Raw genomic sequence first — 23108 nt, 5'->3', positions numbered from 1 at the left:
CGCCCAAGTAGTATCATCTTACTTGGGTGGGGCTAGGTGGTCATATGATGAAGCAAGACACTATTATGTGTGTGAGACCACCTAGTCCGTAAGGGAAATCCCCCATCCCCCTGTAGGCAACACAGCACCCCTTAGCCCGGACATTTTTCCAGAAATTACTTCCCGAGCTGAGGATCTTCAGTGACCTTACCAACACCACTGAAAAAAAGACTGACCTAGTCTGACTTTCAGTTCCTACTACCCCACACCATTAGTGGTGATATAATTTCTATAGGGAGGCGGTGTGGGCTAGCAACACTCCCATTGCTCTCTTTTTGTGTACACATAGAGGGAGAGGGAAAACCCTTGCTAGAGTATGTTCAGCAATTAAAAAACCAGTTGAATAATCTATGGGAAGATGTACACCAACACCTTGAGACAGCACAATCAAAACAAAAAACCTATTATGATAAAGGAAGTAGAATACGTTCCTTCCTCCCAAATGATCAAGTACTCATTATGAGACCAACCTCTGAACACAAGTTAATAGCCAAATGGCAGGGCCCCTATAGAGTTCTTAAAGCAGTCACTCCTGTTACCTACCTCATAGAGTTAAACGCGCACCCGAAAAGAACCCAGATCTACCACATACATTTACTGAAACAATGGAAACCAGCATAGGAGGCGAACGATCAAGTAGCCAACAAATACTTTATCTCACCATCCAAGGAGCTAGACGTAGAACTATATCCTTTGGGGGAACAAAATCCGGAAGAAAACCGTTGTATAAATAAGTCTCTAAATAATACTGAAAAGAAACACCTATGTGCCCTCTTAAACCAGCATTCCAACTTCTTCTCAGAAATCCCGGGCAAAACCAATTTGATATTCCACAACATAAAAACTCCTGAAGGACAGATAGTCTGCCTTCGACCTTATCGTATACCTGAAGCCCGGAAAAACGTGATTGAGGAAGAAGTAAAGAAAATGCTGACTCTGGGGGTGATTGAACCCTCTGTTAGTCCCTGGAATTCCCCCGTAGTGCTTGTTCCGAAACCAGAAGGGTCGATTCGGTTTTGCATCGATTTCCGCAAACTCAATGATATATCCCAGTTCGATACGTACCCCATTCCCCGAGTGGATGACTTCTTAGAGAGGTTAGGGAAAGCAAAATACCTATCAACCCTTGACCTGACAAAGGGGTATTGGCAAATCCCCCTCGCTCCAGATGCAAAAGAGAAAACAGCTTTTTCAACACCGCCAGGCCTCTATCAGTTCACGGTTTTACCTTTCGGTCTACACGGAGCTCCTGCTACTTTCCAGCGCTTGATGGACGATTGCTAAAACCATTCCAGGACTTCACGGCAGCCTATCTAGACAACATTGTCATCTATAGCGACACCTGGCATAACCACTTACTACATCTAAACCAGATCTTTACCGCTCTGACAGAAGCCGGGTTAACGGCTAATCCCACGAAATGTAGGTTAGGAAATACAGAAATATCCTATCTGGGCTATGTGATAGGTAATGGCACCCTTCAACCACAAAAATCCAAAATTGAAGCCATAATGCAAGCAACCAAACCCAAAACTAAGAGAGGCCTACGGTCCTTTTTAGGGTTGGTAGGGTATTATCGTAGGTTTATACCCCGATATTCCACCATAGCTGCCCCTCTAACCGTTCTACTAGCCAAACGACATCCCACTACGTTAGCACCATTTTCGGAGATTTAGTATAATAGCTTTGAGCAATTACGGAAATTCCTTACCACTGAGCCAGTATTAAAATGTCCCAATTTTTCTAGACCTTTCCACCTCTATACTGATGCCTCCAACATCGGCCTTGGAGCCGTCCTCACTCAACCCGATGACGAAAATTTTGCCCACCCAGTTGTCTATATAAGTCGGAAACTTCTCCCACGAGAACTTAACTACCCCACTATTGAAAAAGAGTGTTTGGCCATTAAATGGGCGGTAGAGACTCTACAATATTACCTTTTAGGCCTATAATTTATTCTGTGCACGGATCATGCCCCTCTTACTTGGCTCGCCTCCCATAAGGACACCAATTCCAGAGTGTTACGCTGGTTCCTAGAACTGCAACCTTTTACCTTCCAGGTCTGCCACATTCCTGGTTCACTACAAGGACCCGCAGACTATCTGTCTCGGTTTCCTCCTCCTTCCTCTTCGGCCCTCGATCAGTCCCGATCATGGGATGGGGAATGTAGCCGGGCTCCCGTGACTGCACCCTCTCTTTTCCTCAGCCGGCGTCAGTCGTTTAGTTCCCTCAAGGCCGTTCCACGTTCCCATAGTAACCTGGGAACGCTACGCGACGCATCAGAGGATTGCTTTCGGCTCCGTGGACTACAAGAGAAGACGGACTATGCCAAAAGGGGAGAGAACGCTACGGAGAAGAAGAACACTTGCGGAGCACCAGAGACAGAGAAGACCGAAACAGACGGATCCAAAGCCTCCTGCGGGACCGACAGAACCGGAGCTGTGACCACCAGCGGAGAGGAGGCAAGGACGTGAGAGACCCGCCACGACCCCGGAGGGTCGTGGCTTTCAAAGGTACGGTCCCTCCTAGGGACAAGGGGAGCACAGTTGTCTGCGGGCACCGGGGACGGGATCAAGGGAGCGGGGTGGGTAAAAGAGAAGACACGGCAGCACTAGGGAAGATAGAAAGTGTGATCACAGAGGATTGTACCACCATTGACAAATCCCTACACGAGCACCGTGGGCTACCTCACCTACCACCCCTGCTTGCTCCCTCCCCACCTTGTATAGAAGAGTAACGCCCAGGGTACTCAGAGATCTTACCATACATATATTGTGTTTTTTTTCCCTATTGTTTTCCGGGACGCTCGAGGGATCCAACAACCAAAGGTCTTCCAAACCTAAAGAAGGGGAAAGAAACAGAAAAAAGGAGAGAAGATTAACAAAGACAAGACGAGAGTGGTTACAAGTTCATAGTAAAAACATATTGAACATTGGACATTGTCTATTAATTGAGGAAAAGATAATAAAGTACTCTCAATTACCCACTAACCATATTTACCGGAGTCAGCCTCTCTGTCCCGCGTACCGCCATAGCCTACCACACTAACGTTGCCTTTTTCAATATTTGGCAGACATAAATTTTCAGCCTAGGTCTCGCTAACTTGAGGCCTATAATTTAGCATAAGCAAGTTCATAACATTTAGCTATAAGTTTGACACATCACTGCAGTTCGACAATTACATAAACTCCTAAAACATGTTAACACACTACTAATGAATAACTTCGTATATGATGGTGGCTAGTTTAGTAGAAACATTTCTAATCACACTTTATTTTTCTACGTTATGTCATTCTCTATGCAAGTTCGAATACATGAAATAATTATTTGTGTTTGTTTCAGAGCTCACAAGAGTCAACAGCAGAAGGTGCAGTACCACTGGTCATGGCTAGATGTTGCTGTAAAGTCAACAGCAGAAGGTGCAGTACCACTGGTTATGGCTAGATATCCCGGTAGAGTCAACAGCAAGAGGTGCAGTACCACTGGCTATGGCTAGATGTCCCTCTGGAGCCAAAAGCACTATCAGAAATAAACTATGTTTGTGCATTAGCAGAAGGTGCAATACCACTGGTCTTGGCTAGATGTTTCTTTGGAGCCTACTGAGTTAGTGGGGTCTTGTGGCCATTATCATCCTTTAGCCACTGGCAAACATAGGGGCATATTTATACTCTGTTTGCACTGAATTGGTGTCATTTTTTTAGGCAAATTTGGTGCAAACCTAACTCCTGCAGGAGGCTGGCCTGTTTTATAGTGGGTACCTGATGGTACTTACACCTTGTGCCAGGACCAGTTATCCCTTATTAGTAGATTAGTAGTGTTCTAGCAGCTTAGGCTGATAGAAGTCGCTATAGCAGAGCAGCTAAGGCTGAACTAGGAGCTCCTACTATAAGAATTATATCATATAGGTACTGTATCATAAGAAAGACAATACTCAGAGTTACCAAAAATAAAGGTACTTTATTGTAGTGACAATGTGCCAAAACTTTCTCAGAGGATATACTCCCTTAGGAGGTAAGTAAAATACACAAAATATACACACAAACCAAAATCAGGTAAGTAAAACAGTCAGAAAGTAGTGCAAACACTGTAGAATACGGTAGGATGCAATAGGTCTAGGGGCAACACAAACCATACACTAAAAAAGTGGAATGCGAACCACGAATGGACCCCTAGGCTAGTGTAGTGTGTAGAGGGTCGCTGGGAGTGTAAGAAAACACTAAGGGTGTCCAAGATAGACCCTGAAAAGTAGGAGTAAGGTGGTACCACTTCCCCAGAAACACACTAAAGTCATGATAGATGATTTTGCAAAGACCACACCAGATTGCAAAGCACTGAAGACGGATTCCTGGACCAGAGGACCTGCAAAGGAAGGGGACCAAGTCCAAGAGTTGTGAAAGTGTCCAGGGTGGGCAGGAACCCACAAAACCCTGGATGAAGGTGCAAAATGGCTGCCTTCAGATAGAAGAAGCTGAAGATTCTGCAACAACAAAAGGTGCTAGGAACTTCTCCTTCATGCAGAAGATGTCCCACGGAGTACTGGAGGATACAGAGTTGTTTGTTGGCAAAAGACCACAAACAAGCCTTGCTAGCTGCAAAGGTTGCATTCAAATAAAAAGGGTGCTACCCGGGCCCAGGAAGGACCAGGATGTCGCCACTTGGGAGAGGAGACAGAGGGGGACCTCAGAAACATAGAGAGCCCATGCACAAGAAGGCAACACCCGCAGAAGTCCTTGAACACGGGTTCGAGAAGACTGAGCATGACGGTCATCTCAACACTACAAAAAAGGGTCCCACGAAGCCGGAGGTCAGCTCAGGCAATTGAGCAATGCACGATGGAGTGGTGGGGACCTGGGCTTGGCTGTGCATGAAGGATTCCTTGCAAAAGTGCACCGAAGCCCTAGCAGCTGCAGTTCACGCTATGCACAGGATTATTGACTGGAGAGGGAAGGCAAGGACTTACCTACTCCAAATTTGGACAGTTGAACCACTGGACAGTCTGGGTCACTTGGGTCCACCACCTGTGTTCCAGGGGCCACGCTCATCAGGATGAGAGGGGTCCAAGAGTACCTGTGATGCTGAAGTTTGGTGCCTGCTGAAGCAGGGGGAAGATTCAGTCGACCCACAGGAGATTTCTTTGTGGCTTCCATTGCAGGATGAAGGCAGGCAGCCCCCAAAGCATGCACCACCAGGAAACAGTTGAGAAGGCCGGCAGAATTAGGCACTACAATGTTGCTGGTAGTCTTCTGGCTACTTTGTTGCAGTTTTGCAGGCGTCCTGGAGCACTCAATGGTCGATCCTTGGCAGAAGTCGAAGAGAAAGGTGCAGAGGAACTCTGGAGAATTCTTGCAAGTCGTTATCTGAGAAAAAGCCCACTGGAGAGACCCTAAGAGGGGGATTGGCCACCTAGTCAGGTAAGCACCTATCAGGAGGGGTCTCTGATGTCACCTCCTGGCACTGGCCACTCAGAGGCCTCCAGAGTGCCCTCACTCCTCTGGATTCAAGATGGCAGAGGTCTGGGACACACTGGAGGAGCTCTGGGCACCACCCCTGGGGTGGTGATGGACAGGGGAGTGGTCACTCCCCTTTCCTTTGTCCAGTTTTGCGCCAGAGCAGGGACTGGGGGTTCCCTGAACCGGTGTAGACTGGTTTATGCAAGAAAGGCACCATCTGTGCCCTTCTAAGCATTTCCAGAGGCTGGGGGAGGCTACTCCTCCCCAGCCCCTAACACCTATTTCCAAGGGAAAGAGTGTAACACCCTCTCTCAGAGGAAATTCTTTGTTCTGCCTTCATGGGACGGGGCTGCCCAGACCCCAAGAGGGCAGAACCCTGTCTGTGGGTTGGCAGCAGCGATAGCTGCAGAGAAAACCCTAGAAAGTTGGTTTGGCAGTACCCTGGGTCTATAGTGGAGCCCCGGGGATGCAAGGGCTTGGCACCCCAATACCAGATTTGGCATGGGGGGCAATCCATGATCTTAGACATGTTACATGGCGATATTCGGAGTTACCATTGTGAAGCTATATATAGGTATTGACAGATATGTAGTGCACGCGTGTAATGCTGTCCCTGCACTCACAAAGTCCGGGGAAATGGCCCTGAACTATGTGGGGGCACTTTTGCTAGTGCAAGGGTGCCCTCACACTTAGTAACTTTGCCCCTAACCTTCAGCAAGTGAAGGCTAGACATATAGATGACTTATAAGTTACTTAAGTGCAGAAAAAATGGCTGTGAAATAATGTGTGCATTATTTCACTCAGGCTGCAATGGCAGTCCTGTGTAAGATTTGTCTGAGCTCCCTATGGCTGGCAAAAGAAATACTGCAGCCGATAGGGATCTCCTGGAACCCCAATACCCTGGGTACATAGGTACCATATACTAGGGAATTATAAGGGTGTTCCAGTATGCCAATTAGAATTGGTAAAAATGGTCACTAGCCTATAGTGACAATTTTAAAGGGAGAGAGAGCATGAGCACTGAGGGTCCGATTAGCAGAGCCTCAGTGATACAATTAGGCACTACACAGGCATACACATTTAGGCCACAAACTATGAGCACTGGGGTCCTGGCTAGCAGGGTCCCAGTGAGACAGGCACAACACACTGATAAATAGGGTTTTCACTATGAGCACTGGGGTCCTGGCTAGCAGGATCCCAGTGAGGCAGTAAAAACACCCTGACATATACTTACAAACAGGCCAAAAGTGGGGGTGACAATGCTAGAAAGAGGCTACCTTCTCACAACTCCATATTTATATTTTGATGTTAGACATGTCTAATGTCAAAATATAGGAGTTTGCTCCATTTTTTGGATGAGTGAACCTACCTTGCGTCAATGAGATGCAAGGTAGGTAGGTGTTCTCATCCAAAAAAGAGTGCTATCCCTGTAGCCCCAAATTTATCCTCTCATGCTAAAATGATGCCCGGGTGGGAGGAGGGACCAAATAATGGTGCAAAGCTTGCTTTGCACCATTATTTAACGCATGGGTCAGACCAGACGTTAGCGGACCTGTGGACCCATTTATGTACTTAAACACCATGGAATGGGTGACAGGTGCCCTCCCCAAGCCCCACCAGTGGGACACCAGAAGATGGTGGACCCCATCCCAGGTACGTCTGGGTAAGTATTTTTTTTTGTGCGATTGGGGGCCCTAACTTGGGGCCCCCTGCATGGCCCAGGGTGTAATGGCCATGCCCAGGGGACACTTGTGCTGGCCATTGGGGTTTTGGGCATGACCCCTGTCTTTCCTAAAACAGGACTCATGTTTTTGGTGGTTGTGCGCCAGGAAAGGGTGCTAGTCTGGTTAGAGGGATTTTTTTGCCTCTAACCAGGCTAGCATAATTTTTTGATGCATAACCCCCTCCTTCCGTACTGCCATCCCACCCTGCTAGCATCTTCTTTTAAGACCCTAGCCCAAGTTTAGAGATGGCATGCACCATTCCTTTAACATGGCTCCCAGCTGGCGCAGTGGAATAACGCAAGCCGACGCTATACTTTATGCCGCAAAACTGCATTTGCGCTAGGGTGGGTAGGGGCAATAAATATGCAGCTAACCACCCTAACATCATTTCCTGTGCACTAGCACCCAAATATGACTCCTGTCCAAGTACAGACAGGAGTCATGCCCACCACCCCAACGGCAAGCACAGGGGACCAGTGTCCCCTGGGTAAGGCCATAATACCCAGTGCCAGGCAGGGGGCCCCATGTCAGGGGCCTCAAGTGGCACAACAACAAAAAAAACAATACTTACCTGTACTTACCCAGGATGGGGTCCCCTTTCCTGTTGTGTCCCTCTGGTGTGGCTGTTGCTGGGGAAGGGATCTACGGGTCCATTCCATGGTGTTTGCCCATGGAAATGGGTCCACAGGTACCCTAATGCCTGGTCTGACCCAGGCATCATATAATGGCACAAAGCAGGCTTAGCATCATTATTTGGGTCTACCTCCTCTGTAAGCGTTGTTTCTGCACCTGAGGATAGATGAATGGGAAACCCTAGCTTGCATCCAATTAGCACAAGATAGTTTGCCGCATCTACAACATGACACTCAGGGGCATATTTATACTCCATTTGTGCCAAATTTGCGTCATTTTTTTGCCACAAATTCAGCGCAAAACTAACCCCATATTTATATTTTGACGTTGGACACGTCTAACGTCAAAATATTGGAGTTTGCACCATTTTTTAGATGTGTGAACCTACCTTGGCCCTGATTTATACTTTTTGGGGCAAAACTGCACTAACGCAGTTTTGCACTAAAACGTTTAGCACCGGCTTGCACCATTTCTGTGCACCAGCCGGGCACCATATTTATGGAATGGTGCAAGCCAGTACAAAGGGTAGGCTAGTGAAAAAAAAAAATGACGTTAGTTAGGTGGGGCTGGCGGTATGGAAGAAGGGGATTTTGCACCAAAAAATGACGTTAGGCAGGTTAGAGTAAAAAAATGACTCTAACCTGTCTAGAGTCATTTTCTGATGCAAAACCATCCATACCACATGACTCCTGTCTTAGAAAACATAGGAGTCATGCCCGCCACCCCAATGGCATGGCCATTGCACTTTGTGCCATGTATGGGGGCCCATTTCATAGGCCCCTCTGGCACTTTAAAATATAAAATAAAATACTTACCTATACTGACCTGAACTTACCTGGGATGGGGTCCCCCACCCTCCGCTGTCCCTCTGGTGTGGATGGGGGTTCCACCATGGAAATAGGCCGACAGGTCCCCTTACGCCGGCCCTGACCCAGGCGTTAAAAAATGGGGCAAAGCAAGCTTTGCCCCATTTTTGACCCCTCCTACCTCCCGTGCACCATTTTTGCATGGGAGTATAAATATGGCGTTAAGGCCGTAGAGCCATTTTTTGCACAGGAACACCTGCATCTCATTAAGCCAAGGTAGGTTTCCACGTCCAAAAAATGACTTTACCTGCATAACTTTGGCGTGAGACAGGTCTAGCACCAAAGTATAAATATGGAGTTGGTTTTGCACTGAATTAGAGTAAAATTAAATGACTCTAATTCGGTGCAAACAGAGTATAAATATGCCCCCTTGAGCCAATGAGATGCAAGGTAGGCATTCCCATATCCCCATATTTATAGGTCCGTGCTAAAATGATGCACAGGTGGGAGGAGGGGCTAAATAATGAGGCAAAGCTTGCTTTGCACCATTATTTAATGCCTCGGTCAGACCAGGCGTTAGAAGACCTGTGGACCCATTTCCATGGTGAAACACCATGGAATTGGTCCACAGGTGCCCTCCTCAAGCCCCAGGAACACCTCCACCCACACCAGAGGGACACCGGAGGATGGGGGACCCCATCCCACGTAAGTAGGGTAAATGTAGGTAAGTATTCTTTTTTCAATTGAACTGCCATCGGGGCCCAACCTGGGGCCCCCTGCATGGCACAGGGTGCAAAAACAATGCCCAGGAGACCTGGCCCTGTGCTGGCCATTGGGGTGGTGGGCATGACTCTTGTCTTTTGTAAGACAGGAGTCATGTGGTATGGATGGTTTTGCATCAGAAAATGATGCTTGGCTGGTTGAAGCTCAGAAATGGCGCAAGCCGGTGCTAAACTTTTTGAGGTAAAACTGCATTAGTGGAGGTTTGTATCAAAAAGTATAAATATACCCCTAACTCTAATATTTTGACACTAGACAAGTCTAGCATCAAAATATAAATATGGAGTTAGATCAGGAATGTTTTAGCATCAAAATAAACAACATTAAAACAGCAAAAACCAAACATAAATATACTCCTAGAACCTTATAATACAAAGTCATCTCAGCTATAAAAACTAAAGTTCCAGCTATAAAAGAATTTAAAGATGCATTGAATAGTGGAATTGGTTATCATTTTTAGGCCCCCTCTAACCTAGTGTGACCCAGGAGAGCACACCATTCTGAATGTTTTAGTGGTGGATCTATTGCCCTAGGACCACCACGGGCTGAGTTATGGCCATAAATGTTTTGCAAAAGGAATGCCTGCAAAGCATTATGGGGTCAGTTTCCGTGCATACATTAAACCTTTATCAAAAATAAACTGTGTTTGTGCATTAGCAGAAGGTGTAATACCTCTGATTGTTGCTAGATGTCTCTGTCAAGCTAACTGAGTCAGTAATGCTATGGGACAGTTATCATTCTTTAGCCCTTGAAGAGCATAGTGCATTACACATTTGTAGGCCAAGCAAGGCTGTCAGAATATTATTACAAACAAGGAACTTATAACACAGATTTCTCTCAGCTGTACAGAACCAAAGCTTCAGCTAAAGGAATGCCTGCAAAGCATTATGGGGTGAGTTTCCCTGAGTGCAGTGAATATTGTAGTATCAGCTCTCCCGCAGTGCCAGGAGAGTCGCTGTTGGGGATTCATTCCTGGATTGATTTCATGCTATATAAAGCAACCAAAAAAGGTCACAATACACGCATGACAACACAACTATTTGTAATTACTAATTATGTAAAGTAAGGACCAAGTGAAGGGTAAATGCGGAAACGAACCACGCGTGTGAACACGAGTGCTTACTGACAAACACGAGAGGCAGGAAAGAAAGAAAAATAGTCCGTCCAAGCAACAGAAAAACATCCTAGGCGTAATTGAACTGAACTTGGCCAGTGCTCCTCAGCCAAGTACGTTAAGGGACATATCGGTTGCCAAACCATCTAGGAGGCAGCAAAGTAAGAGCACCACTGCCATTAACCTATTGTAAGCTACAGGCAGGACCAAAGTCCTATACTTCATCCAACAGGTTTTGTAGACAGCGCATGCGTGCTGTCTGGGCTTGACCTAAAAATGAATTGACAGCAACTGCTGTGACTATGGTTCCTGGCAGCGCTTTATAAATGAGTGCCAGCTTGACGGTCATTTATAAATCTGGCGGATGGTCCCTCCACCCGGGTGATGGAGAAATGTATTCTTTCTCTGTAGCACAACAATGGGCCATCCACCTATATATAATGAGGCCCTCAATGATGACGATAAGAAAAACATGAATGGTAAACTTTAATTGTGATCAACTACAAATACTATATTTTGAATGGAAATAATACAAATCAAATAATAAGGCCCTAAAGAAGTTCTTTAAAAGGAATGAATCGCAAAAGCGGCGCAATCTTACGAAATATAGGCCCTAATTTATACTTCTTTGCGCTGCATTACCGTCATTTATTGACACAAAAGTGGCGCAAACTTACAAAATACAATTGTATTTTGTAAGTTTGTGCCGCTTTCGTGTAAATAAAATAACGGTGATGTGGCGCAAAAAAGTATAAATCAGGTCCATAATTGTGTTTTGTATGTTTGCGCCATTTTTTAGTCACAAAATGAAGCAAATGTCGCACTAAAAAAAGTATAAATCAGGCTCTAAGTGTGTGAACGTGTCTACCTTCCGAAAAGAAAATGACATCCAATACCAGTGGTACTGGACCGCCCAGTACCTCTACCAGCAGCACTAGACATCTCCCTATTTCAAAATGTTTCTTCGATGTTGTCTGTAGGAAACAAAGGTTCTCAGCTGAGCTCATGCTGCCTTTGTACCAGAAACAAACATCATAGCAAATCGACACTCTGGTTATAAAAGGAGGGTGATTCTTTGGGTTTATGGTTGCAGTACAGTGGCTGTGTTTATCTGCCCTGCTTTGCCATTGACGCCCTCTACAGATAGGCTTCAAATTTCAGTGGTGTATTGCCATGCCGGAGTGATACAGTTACAGTTACACAACCACAGACATTGAAAGTGAATCTGTAGAGATGACAACGGTTCTCATGGTACTGCTAGGTCATTTCCCGTTAATAGACACAGATAATTGCCCTCATTTACATGCAGGAAAAGTGATGAAGGAACGCTGTTCCCTTAATAATGACTTCCCACTTCTAACATTTTAACAGCATAGTTTCAAGAGAAGAAGAGGGCGATGCATTCTTACATGCAGGAAATAGGAGAGCCGTTTGTCCACATTAAGTAAGTAGTTTTAGTTCATTATTTATGTGTGGTGTTGAGTTGTTGCTACTTAGCACACGATGATGCACAAGTCTCACTCTGGGCCTGATTACAAGTTAGGCAGAGCACATTAAATGCATGATTTTGGATGTTAATTTCACTCTGTATAATTTGGAGCGATTATATTTTGTCACACCTCGTGTTACAGGGTGTAGAACCTGAATAATTTTTCCAGTCGGTAATTCTGGTTGGAAAAATCACACAAGGGCTTTGGCTATAGCAACAGCCAAGTTTAGTTCCATTTTTCCTTGCAGTGGAAAGCATACAATGCTTCCTGCTGCTGTAAAAAAAGCTTCTGCTTCCATCCCTCACCCGCACTCCGACACCCGTACCCCACCCACAGGCCTATACATACATTTGCCACCTGCTCAGAGCAGATGGCAAATGTATGTGGTTAAATCCTATGGACTGTCAATTTCCATGTGGGCAAACGACCTGAAAAATCAGCCCACATGATTATTCCCTATTCCATTCGGTTCTATTCAATATTGCATGGTACTGGGGTGATATAACAGGACACCATGAAACTACAAACTGGAATGAGGGCTTCTGTCTATAAACAGCGCCTCACTGACCTACTGAATGTCACGTTCTCATTCATTTCTGTATTCCCCTTTTTAGGCGTATGGGATGCTGTTTGGTCAAAACATGAGCTATGGTATTGGTATTGTTTCTAGATTGCCCACTTTATGCTGCATTACTGTAATTTTTAGTTTTTCTTGTAGATCTGAAATTTTGAGATGTTACCACCTTGTCTTTTTTATGAGATAAACCTCCTCTTTCCATGTGGGATGCGATGCCACCCATGACGATGGCTTACCAACCATCTATGCCTTTCATTAAAAAGTCAAAAATCCCCCTTCACGCAATGTGGCAATGAAAGTTGAATTTAAGGCAGCGGTTTAAGGGCCCCTAGTACTGTAGATGTTGAGAAGGTGGGTTATGCCACCTCATATTTGTGCTGGACATCCTGAAGTCTTAAATTCAGGGGGATGTTGGTTTTTGAGAGACAACTTATTTTTCCATGTTCATTAAACTTTTTTATCGTTTCACTTCAACATTCAGGATTTCAGGTGGGATAACAGGCTATCAGGTAGATTTGTCCCTTTCTGTTTTTTCACTGTGTAGTTCTTTGCTGGTTGATATTTAACTTCTTGTAATTTGTAAACATGTCCTTAGCATGGCCTTGCTTCACATTTCTACATATTTAGATGTGATATAAGGAAAGGTGGCGCAGTTAAGGTATTGATGTTTGACTGTTTCGTAGTAGATGTTGCCTGTCAGTTTAACTATGCTGTTTACATTGTTCTTAATACATCACACATGTGCATGTTTGTTAGACCTGGCATCCTTTGGGTGGTCTATCCCAGGACCTTTTGCCTTTGCCTCCTTTTTGTTGCTGTGTCTTTTTGTTGGCCTTAGGGCTCTGAGCACTTTACCACTGCTGATCAGTGCTAAAGTGGATGTGCTTCCCCCCTCAAAACATGGTAACACTGGCGTATCCAAAGTTGGCATATTTAATTTACCTATCAGTTCCTTGTAGAGTGTTATACCCCATGCCCAGGGCCTGTAAATCAAATGCTACTGGTGGGCGTGCAGCACTGAATGTGCCACCCACTCAAGTAGCTCTGTAAATGTGTCTCAGGCCTACCACCGCAGAGCCTCTGTGCACTCCCTGACTTGACATTTAAAAACCTCTGCCTAGCCTTAATCATCTCTTTCCCTACATTTAAGTCATCCCTAAGGCAGGCCCTATGTGGCCTATACGGCAGGGCGCCATGTAAGCATAATACAGGACATATACTTTTAAGTTCTCATGTCCTAGTAATGAAAAACTCCCCAAGTCATTTTTCATTGCTATGAGGCCTGCATTGGGACTTACTTGTAATACCTTTAAGCTGCAATTCCTGGTTTGAGAGAAGTAGCTGCATCATGTTTAGTACTATTGGAATGGTAATAATAAATCCTCTTTCCTGGTGAGGTTGGATTTATTATTACTATTTTAGAAATGCCACTTTTAGAAAGTAGGCATTTCTGTGCATACACTGCCTTGTGTGCCCACAGCCTATCTCCAAAACACATCTAGCATGAGTTAGGTGACATCTACATTTGTGCATTCCCTTCAAAGACCCACAACACAGGATACTCCACTGCATCTGCATGCATCTGCATACTGATGGATCATCCTGGGGACGAGGTTGGAAAGGGCTCACACTTACACCTCAGAAGGGTAGTGTCTGGAATCAACACAAAGGGGCTGATTACCTCCCATTGATAGGCTGACCTGACAGTGGGACCTGTGCAGTTCACAAGAACTCTTTGATAGTCACCCCACACCTCAAAAGAACGTTTGATATAAATATTGGGCCTATGACCAGTGGCGGCCCGTCCTTTAGGGCGGAGGGGCCCCCCCCCCCACCTTTTGCCCCTCATGAAGAGTGTCTGCCAGGCTGAACAAAGGCCAGCTTGACAGACACTCTTCATTTTCAGCTCATACAGCCAGGAGTGAGCCATGTGCGATTTGCACAGACTCCTGGCTGCCTCAGCTGAACTTTGCTGGGCTGAGGAGGTCACAGCTCCTATGGGGGTGACCTCCTCGGCTAAGCAAAGGTGCCTCGAGGCCCTCCCCTGGGTGATGAGGAAAGCGCCACCCACTGACACTCGCCCTGGGTGCTTCAGGTTTAAGCCCTGAAGTGCTCAGGGCAAGTGTCAATCAGTGACACTTTGTCACAGAGTGGGGTGGGGTCAGCAGTCTCACTGACCCCATTCCACTCTGTGACGAGGCTGGGACTGCTGCCTTCCCTCATTGGCTGACCTAAGGTCAGCCAATGAGGGAAGGCAGCAGTCCCAACCCTCCTGGGACCTGGAGGCTGAAGGTAAGTGTGTGTGTGTATGTGTGTGATGTTTTAAATTGAATGTTTGGTGCCCGCGTGCATGACTGAGTGTTGTTAATAGATGTGTGTGCGTGCTTGCATGTGTGTGTGAAAGAATGAGTGTGTGTGATCTTTTAAAATGAATGTTTGGTACATGCCTGCATGTTTGAATGTTATGAGTGTTAATGGATGTGCGTGCGTGCGTGTGTGAAAGAATAAGTGTGTGTGATGTTTTAAAATGAATGTTTGGTGCGTGCGTGCATGTTTGAATGGGTTGAGTGTTGTTAATGGATGTGCGTGCATGCGTGTCTGTGTGTGAAAGAATGAGTGAGTGTGTGTGTGTGTGTGTGTGTGTGTGTGTGCTTCACGCCCGCCCCCCTCCCTCCTAATGCTGCCGCCCGCCACTGCCTATGACCCACTCAAAATGGTACACCTCTTGACTAAAGACACTCTGCTGGAGTTAGGACTTTCGTGTGAAAGGATTGCCACTCTGCAAGGACTGAATGCGCTGAGGAACTGCTGCCCTGCTTGGTTGTGCCGCCAATCTGCCTGCTGATCTCTGCCCAACAACCCAGGACTCGATCCGCAAGCCCAGAGTGACTCCGACCTGTCCTGCTTTCCTCTCACCTCTTGCCCCGCAACCTTTTGACTTCACCCGAGCGGCCCCTGCCTGGCTTTACTGTTCTCATAACAATAAATTCTCACCTAAGCGGCTTCTGACCTGCTTTGCCACTCATATTGCATTAACCTCACCTGGGCGGCCTCTGCCTTGCTTTGCCACTCTCATCTCGCATCTACGTCTCACCCGAGCGTCTTCTGCCCTGCAGCAAGGATTGCCCGAAAGCTGGAGCACTAGTTATGGTATCAAAACATTAAAACCCCTAAACTCTAACCTTACTTGTGTGCAGAACTTCATTGTAGCTTACAAGTGTAACAGTTTTAGTGAAGTAAGTATATACATACTGTCTTGAGGTACAGAGACTTCCAAGCATAACACATACTGTACAATGTGTAAAAACAAGTATGTATGCATCGGGAAATAATTAAGTGACAGCTGATTTAGTGTAAAAGGTCATTTATTAGGACAGGATTGCATAAGTAACATAACCATTAACTTTTAAACGTAACCGTAACTTTAGTAAAGCCCTCCCCTTAACATCTCCTCGCTCATCCTTCCCCTTCAAACCCTTATCTCGTTTCCATTCCCCTACGCACTCCCCTTTTCCTTTCATGCCCCATTTGGTTCGCGCATACCCCCACTCAGAGCCTTCACCTGCTTGTTTATTCCCTGGAAGGGTGGCCAAGCCCGCATCTGACTCACCACCCTCCCCCATCTACTGCCAACCAGCAGAAACCCATTTGGCGTTTTGCTGCCCCCTAAGGCCACGCTACTGTGACCAGTACTCCTCATTTCTTGTTTGTAACCACAAGTTCTTTCCCCACAACTCTTCAACCAGCAGTCTCAGATCTGTCAGATAGTATGCATTTCCCAGTGTGGACAGGTGAACACCCTTGTCTCTGAACAGTGCAACCTCCTGCTCAGTAATGTTCTCATGTTTCAGTATTTTTGCGCCCTTTCCCCCAGCAAAAACCCTCATTGCTCTGGTAAGTTTCCTTTGAGCCCGCTCCATGGCTCCATACTTTACTGCCCCTCTCCACACTCTACGTGGAACAAATTCTGTCCATACCAAGCATGTACCATGCAGTTTTTTCTTGAGACTCTCCAAATCCTTCTGCATGTGTTGCAGTAGCGTGGGACCTGACAATTTTACGAGATCATTCTCTCCCAATTGTATGATGAACAAATCTGGACATCACCAGTTCAATAAGTTAGTAGTGATGAAAAGAAACAGGTTACCCCACCGCATTCCGCTCTTTCCCCACCATAGCACCTCGTGCCACCTGCTGGACAGTCCCAGGGCCCGACCATATATCTGTTCCTCCGCGAACTTCGCTGCCCAGTAGACACACGAATGGCCGACCAGCCATGTAACCGTCTTGCCCCGCGATGGACCAACGCATCTCCTGCAATGGAAAACAACTGTAACGTGTTTTGAACTTAACGAAAAACCCCTGCCCTTTCTCCAAAACCCCCTACTGCTGTCTCTCCCCACCTTTCAGGGTCTAACGTAACGTTCGCAAAACCTTGATCGCTAGCGGCTTATCGCCCTGATCTTTTCCCAGTCCCACCCCAACTGCGCAGCGGCCGTAGCTGCCCCAAACCTAACTAAATGTGTGCCAAAAACCATGGCCCGGCAGCCCACCCGTCCCAACACCATCCCTAACGCTCGTAAAAGCTGAAAGTTAGTGAGCTTGGACCCTGATCCGTGCACAAAACCCGGCTTCCTTGTTTGACATCCGTGAGGATTGAGACTTGCTCCCTTCCATGACTGGGAAGGCCAATACATTGCTCCCTTTCTCTAACCATACCCACTTTCCTTTACCTAGCAAATCGGTTTTCGATCGTCTAAGCCATAATCCCCAATCGATCGCCGTGCACACACCTCCCTGTAACGTATCCCAACTGCTGCCCCCACACCCAACAATTCTGACACTCTAAAAGCTCCAAACATCCACACCATGCGTAAGCAGAAAAGTGCTAGTTCGTATTCGTCTGCGCAACATACCAGCAGTACGTGTAACAACTTCAGTAACAAATCAAAATCAATGGGTTCCCTGGCCGTTCTACCCTCTACCGCTCTGATTCTGCCCTAACCTTCTAACATTCTTCCCCACAGGTCATTTCTTGCTGTGTCGTGATCAAAACAAAATCCCATAAAAGATACCCCCGCCAGTTCACCCCGATAGTGGCCGCTGATAAACCTCTCCGAATCATGCACAGTGCAAAACGCAACGCCCGATGCTCTAGCTGTTTGTCACTCTGTCCCCCAAAAATTTCCTGTAAACCGCTCAAAAACTGAAAAATCCAGCCCGGCCAACCGGTAACATCTCCGAGTGGATTCCGCTAAAGACATCTCCACCAGTCCCGTGATCATCATGCCCCCCCATTCCCAAATGTCTGCCGGGACCGCTGTCTTGGGCCACGCCTCTGCACACCATCTGCTCTCCCAGAAAATCCCAAAAACATGCGCTCCTGCTGCATCTGAAAATATCTGTACCTGCCATACTGTCTCCTTTGCAGAACCACAAGGATACACCGTTGAATTGTTGTTTCAGAAAGTTTCCCACAAACTAACATCTTCTCTGAGTCACATTGACACTCTTATTCTGTGATGTGGCAAAAATGCGCCTGACACGGACAAACCTAGTCGCCTGCAAAAACGTCCCCCCCCCCCCTAACTGCCCTACAAGCAAAGTTAAAGTACCCTGACAGCTTCTGGGCTGTTCTCAAATGGATTTTTTCGTGCCTCCTTCACCATGCCCAAGAAAAACCAGCATCCCCGTTACTTTCTGTGCCGGTAATCTGACCACCATTGTACTGAAGTCTAACTCAATACCCAGAAGGTGAGAACTGATGAGGGACCTTCGGTCTTTTCGGGTGCCAACGGCACTCCCATCTGCTGTGCCATGTCCTGAAAAGTTTCCAGAGCCGTCCGGCATTACCCTGCCTCCTTCCTTCCTACACAAGGAAGTCATTCAAGCAATGGGTCACCGCATAATGCCCTACTGCTCTTGACAAAAAACACCCTTGCCTGAAGGTGCTAAACGCTTCGAACAAGGCATATGAAATCGCACAAACCCCTGGGCAGGACCCTGCCCACATAGATTGCTCCTTCAAACTGCATCCCCAGCCAATCAAAAATTCCTTGGATGTATCGGCCATAACCTGAAAACTGATTGTATCGCATTTTGCCAGTTCTGCCCCATGGCCACATGCCCTGACCAATTTTTATAGCATCATCCACTGATGCATACACCACTCTGGTGTCTTCCGCTGCAATGAAATCATTAACAGATGTGCCCTCCGGCCATGAGAGGTGATGTTCCAACCTGACTTCTCCCGGGGCCTTCTTTGGCACGACTCCCAATGAGGATCTCCTCAAATTCTGACCTGGCCACTCATAAAATGGGCCCGCAATTCTGCCCAATGACAGTTCCTTGTCCAACTTTTATTTTTTTATTTTATATATATTTTTTTTTTTAACCACCTGTGGTAGTTCCTTTGCAGACCGCAAGTTGTCTGCCCAGCCTCATCCCCCGTGGGCCTTGGTAACTGACCCTGAAACCTTCTTGAAAAACTTTCCGCTAACTTAAAAGCAGCTGCCCTATCTGTGTATATACACAGCCGTGGTAAGATAAAGTCTAACCTAACTGACGTCGGTCCCTTTTGGAGCAGTATTGTCCTGTGTCCCTCTGCCTTTAGCCGCCCTCCATTGTTCGGAGGGACTGGAGAGTGACAAGCATGGTGTGACCGGGTGACGGTTCCCGTACTTGGAGCTGTCATGTTGAAATTTGCCAGGGTGTCTGTAGCATAAAACCTTGTTGAAATTCCAGCACACTCCTGTCGTGTTAGGTGCTGTTCCTTGTCCCACAACCGCCTACCCCACCGGGCCGGGGCGTTCCTGAAACGTCTTACGTGCCACTGGTAACCCCCTGGCCGTATGTGTCCATGCTGCGGATTGTGATGATGCCATCCACTGCCTCCATAATTCTGGGTCTACGTCCCCCCATGGCTCCTCTGGGTTAATGCTCATTCCAGCTCTGACACCCCAAAATGCATCTGCGCTTTCCTAATGATGCCCATGTATTTAGATAGCGCTATATCCCTGTCAGGGTATTTCTTGTAATAAATGCTTGCAAAGATTAAACACTGATGTCCAATTGTCCATATTAATTGGCACCCTCGGCCTATGGGCCAACTCCCATTCCTCTTCCTTAGACCCTTCTGTGGCTTGTATGTCCCTATGTAACAGTTTTTTTTTTTTTTTTTTAAACGTCTACGTACTCGTGTCTCCATATTCTGGCCTTGTTTTCTCCACTATGTGTGGGCCCAATGGCATACCAGACCCATCTAGGGTAGCCTCCTCTTGTGTTCTCCCCCTTCCTTTTCTTCTGTGCCTGACTTCTCTCCGCTGTCTTGTCCCCGCCCTAAGTTGTACCTCTGGCTTGCAGCTCTGTGCCTTTGTCCCCGCCTTTCTTATCTTTACCTGTTAGCGTGTCCATATCGAACCTTCTCCTACCCCCACGGACTTGTAAATTGGAGTGTCGTCCCCTTTTGCACCGTCCCCCAAACCGACCACCATTGCCCTTTACCTCTGCAATGTGCAGCCACCGGCCGCGAATCCTTTCGGCCCCGTGCTTGTTCTTGCCTTCTTTCCTGTGGACCACTGCTGTTGTCCCGCTCCTGAAAAATAGAAACGGAGAGAGGGGTTGCGCCGCTCCTGCGTCCTCTTCCCCTCCCCTTTGTGCTGTGTACCTCTGTTTCCTTGATCTCCCCCTCTTCCCATTCTTCCAGATCCTCTTCATAGTCAAGTTCCCACACATCCTCTTCACACCATCCATCCGCTTTCCAACACTCCCACTCCTCATCATGTAGTTATTAGACATGTCATTGTGACCCACATGGCGTCCGCCATCTCTGTGTTGTCCCCGATCCTGCGGAGTAGAGAAGGCCGCCGGAGACCCCTCTAGCGCTTCTGACCAACGTGCTGGGGCCGTATTGCGCCACGTTGGCATCGCCTTCTTTCTGCCAACCTCTTGCATTGGCATTGACCTTCCGCGCGCCGAATGGCCGTATGCGCCACTGGCTCCCATCGCGCTGCCTAAACCACCATCCTCCCTGACTTCTTGTCCCCGTAGGCTCCTGACCCATACCCAGCTGCCGCTCCGCCCTTAGGTAAAGACACATCCCAGAGCGTAGTTCCTGACCTGCCTATACCCCCCTGCTGCAGGCCACAAAGGGCGTGCTGAGAAAGGATTCGTGGGCCCTGCGTAACCTGGCGCCTCGTGTGGGGTCCTGCGGGGGGCCTGGCAAGGGGGGGGAGTCCTTATAGTGCGTTGGTTTTGCCTTGTGTGATAACCTCCTTGTACAAAATAGTAATTAATTAATTTAATTATTATTATTATTATTATTTTTTTTGGGGGGGGGAGGGGCTGTATTGACCTAAATCACTTAATTGTGCCATAAAGGCCGAAGGCGAGGGCCCCACACTGTAATGATGTAAGGCACCCCACTTAGGTAGTTGTATCGCGTAATATTATATCCATATATATTTTCATTTCTATTTATTTCTTCTTATTTCTCTCTTTTTTTATTTTTATTTTTTAATTAAATTAGGCCCCCACGTGGTCGGAGCCAGTACAATCTGGACCGCCGCTAAATTGAGGATATGTTGGGCCTATAAAACCAAAAAGGCCTGCTGGCGGGGCCCCCAGGGGCCACAGTGGCTTAAAAACCAGCCGCCTGTTACCGCGGCCGCAGCGCTGCTAGTGCAGGCCGGCCGACCAGCCAAACACGTGCCGTAATTCCTATGAAAGGGGGAGCGGCCGCTTGAAAAGGAGCGTGTGGCCGCCCTCAGTATGTGTGAAGGATGAAAGGAGGGGGGGTGGGGGGGCCGCACGGGCTGAACGCGCGCCCCGGCCTACTGTAGTGAAGATACCCATACCCCTTCCCCGCCCTGGGCCCCACCCTACCTGCACCTCAAAAAACCTGCAGTGAGAAGCCCCAGGGACCGGCCTCTCCAAACTAAAAACGCGCGATGGTAGCGCGGAAAGAGGCCGGTCCCTCCACCCCCAACCCCTTTTATTCCCTCCCCTTAAAACCCACCCCCACTTACCTTTTCCCCCAATCCCTGTCCTCTTCGCCGTCACTTCCTTCCCGAATCGTCCCGCGGGAAGACTAGAGCGTTGCTCTTACTTCCCGCGGGCCCCTCCATGCTCATAAAGAGACTTTCAGTTCTAGCAAGATTGTTACAAACTGCATATGTCTATGTACCTAACGTTATGAACCATGTTTTTTACTTTTGTTTCCTGTGATATTAATGAAATTCTTTCTTAGTTTCCAGCATCCTACATCACAGCCGCCATCTTAGTTTGCCGGCCATTTAAATAGAGTCACACCCGTCCACCGAATGCAGAATATTGAGGCTTCGCCGATCGCAGGAGCAGCCTGTCTCGAAAGCTCTCCTGCTGTCAACCGTTCAGAGTGTAAGACTGGGTAGGTCTTTTGGAAAAAAACGGAGCAGGTAAGGAAGCTCCTTTATCTGATGCACTGTTCACACTCCATGCTGCCCCAAGGGGCGTACAGTGGAAAACCTTGTTCATGGTTTCTTTTGTGATCCTAAGTGCTCAAAGCAGAGTGATTCTTGAATTTGAAGCACGTTTAAGCCGTTAGCAAAAGCTCAGTTGCAGGAACTATTGCAGCATATTTCTAGCACGAGGTGTTTTGCCTCATTACAACTCATTTTGAACATTTCTTGTATTTCTTTGGATAAGTAATAGACCTTTCAGGTGATAGAGGAAAGAAACCATAAGACCGAAAAGACACCGAAAAAGATATGGCTATTGAGTGATTCAAAGTTGGTTTATTAGAACAAGAAAAGCTCCATTAGAAATAATCATCTAGCATGGGGAAAAAGGTACAAAGTATTAACAACTGGCTAATGCATGAGATTTTTCTTGCAGATAAGTATAGTGACATTGGTACATGGTGAAGAACTGTCTAGAATAACTGTATTGCTCCAAGACGTAGACTCAGCAATGTTAACAGTTTGGATCCTCTGTTCCAGGTCTCCATTAACGCAGAACTCTCCCTAATTCCCTTCCCCTCATCTGCCCATCCTGATCCTCTGTTGATTATATTCGGAGTCGGCTTCTGCCAGAAGGTGGGCCTTTTGACCTAACTGCTCCTGAGGAACCAACAGAATTCTGACACTTGCTTCTCTGTTCTCATAGCATTAACTTCACCTGAGCGGCTCCTATCTTGCTTCGCTGCTCTCATTGCAGCAACATCACCTGAGCGACCTCTACCCTGCTTTACCACTTTTGCCTCTTCAGCTTCATTTGAGCAGCCTCTGCCCCACACATACCGCTCACCCTTCTTCAACTTCACTCAAGCGGCCTCTGCAAAGCTCTGCCGCTCGCACCTCGTCAACTTCAACCTGGGCAGTTCGGGCCCTGCATAGCCGCTTCCAGCTCCTGGTAGGAGCATGACCATGGAAATTGGACACCCGTCCTGAGGAGCCTCCATCACCATATTTTTATCCTGTTACTCTTTTCTTGCACATTTATCATACTACCTCCAGTA

At 47.1% G+C, this 23108-nt stretch overlaps 1 long non-coding RNA gene across 1 annotated transcript; it reads left to right on the top strand.

The window, feature by feature from the left end:
• Positions 1 to 265: 265 nt before the first annotated feature.
• On the top strand, positions 266 to 23108 carry LOC138249131 (uncharacterized). The gene is made up of 4 exons (XR_011194737.1): positions 266 to 2552; positions 3382 to 3458; positions 11918 to 11990; positions 21861 to 23108. It is a non-coding gene; the product is annotated as an uncharacterized lncRNA (long non-coding RNA).

The sequence above is a fragment of the Pleurodeles waltl genome, chromosome 8 (assembly GCF_031143425.1).
Source record: "Pleurodeles waltl isolate 20211129_DDA chromosome 8, aPleWal1.hap1.20221129, whole genome shotgun sequence".
NCBI lineage: Eukaryota > Metazoa > Chordata > Amphibia > Caudata > Salamandridae > Pleurodeles > Pleurodeles waltl.
This window is presented reverse-complemented; position numbering and strand designations above follow the sequence as displayed.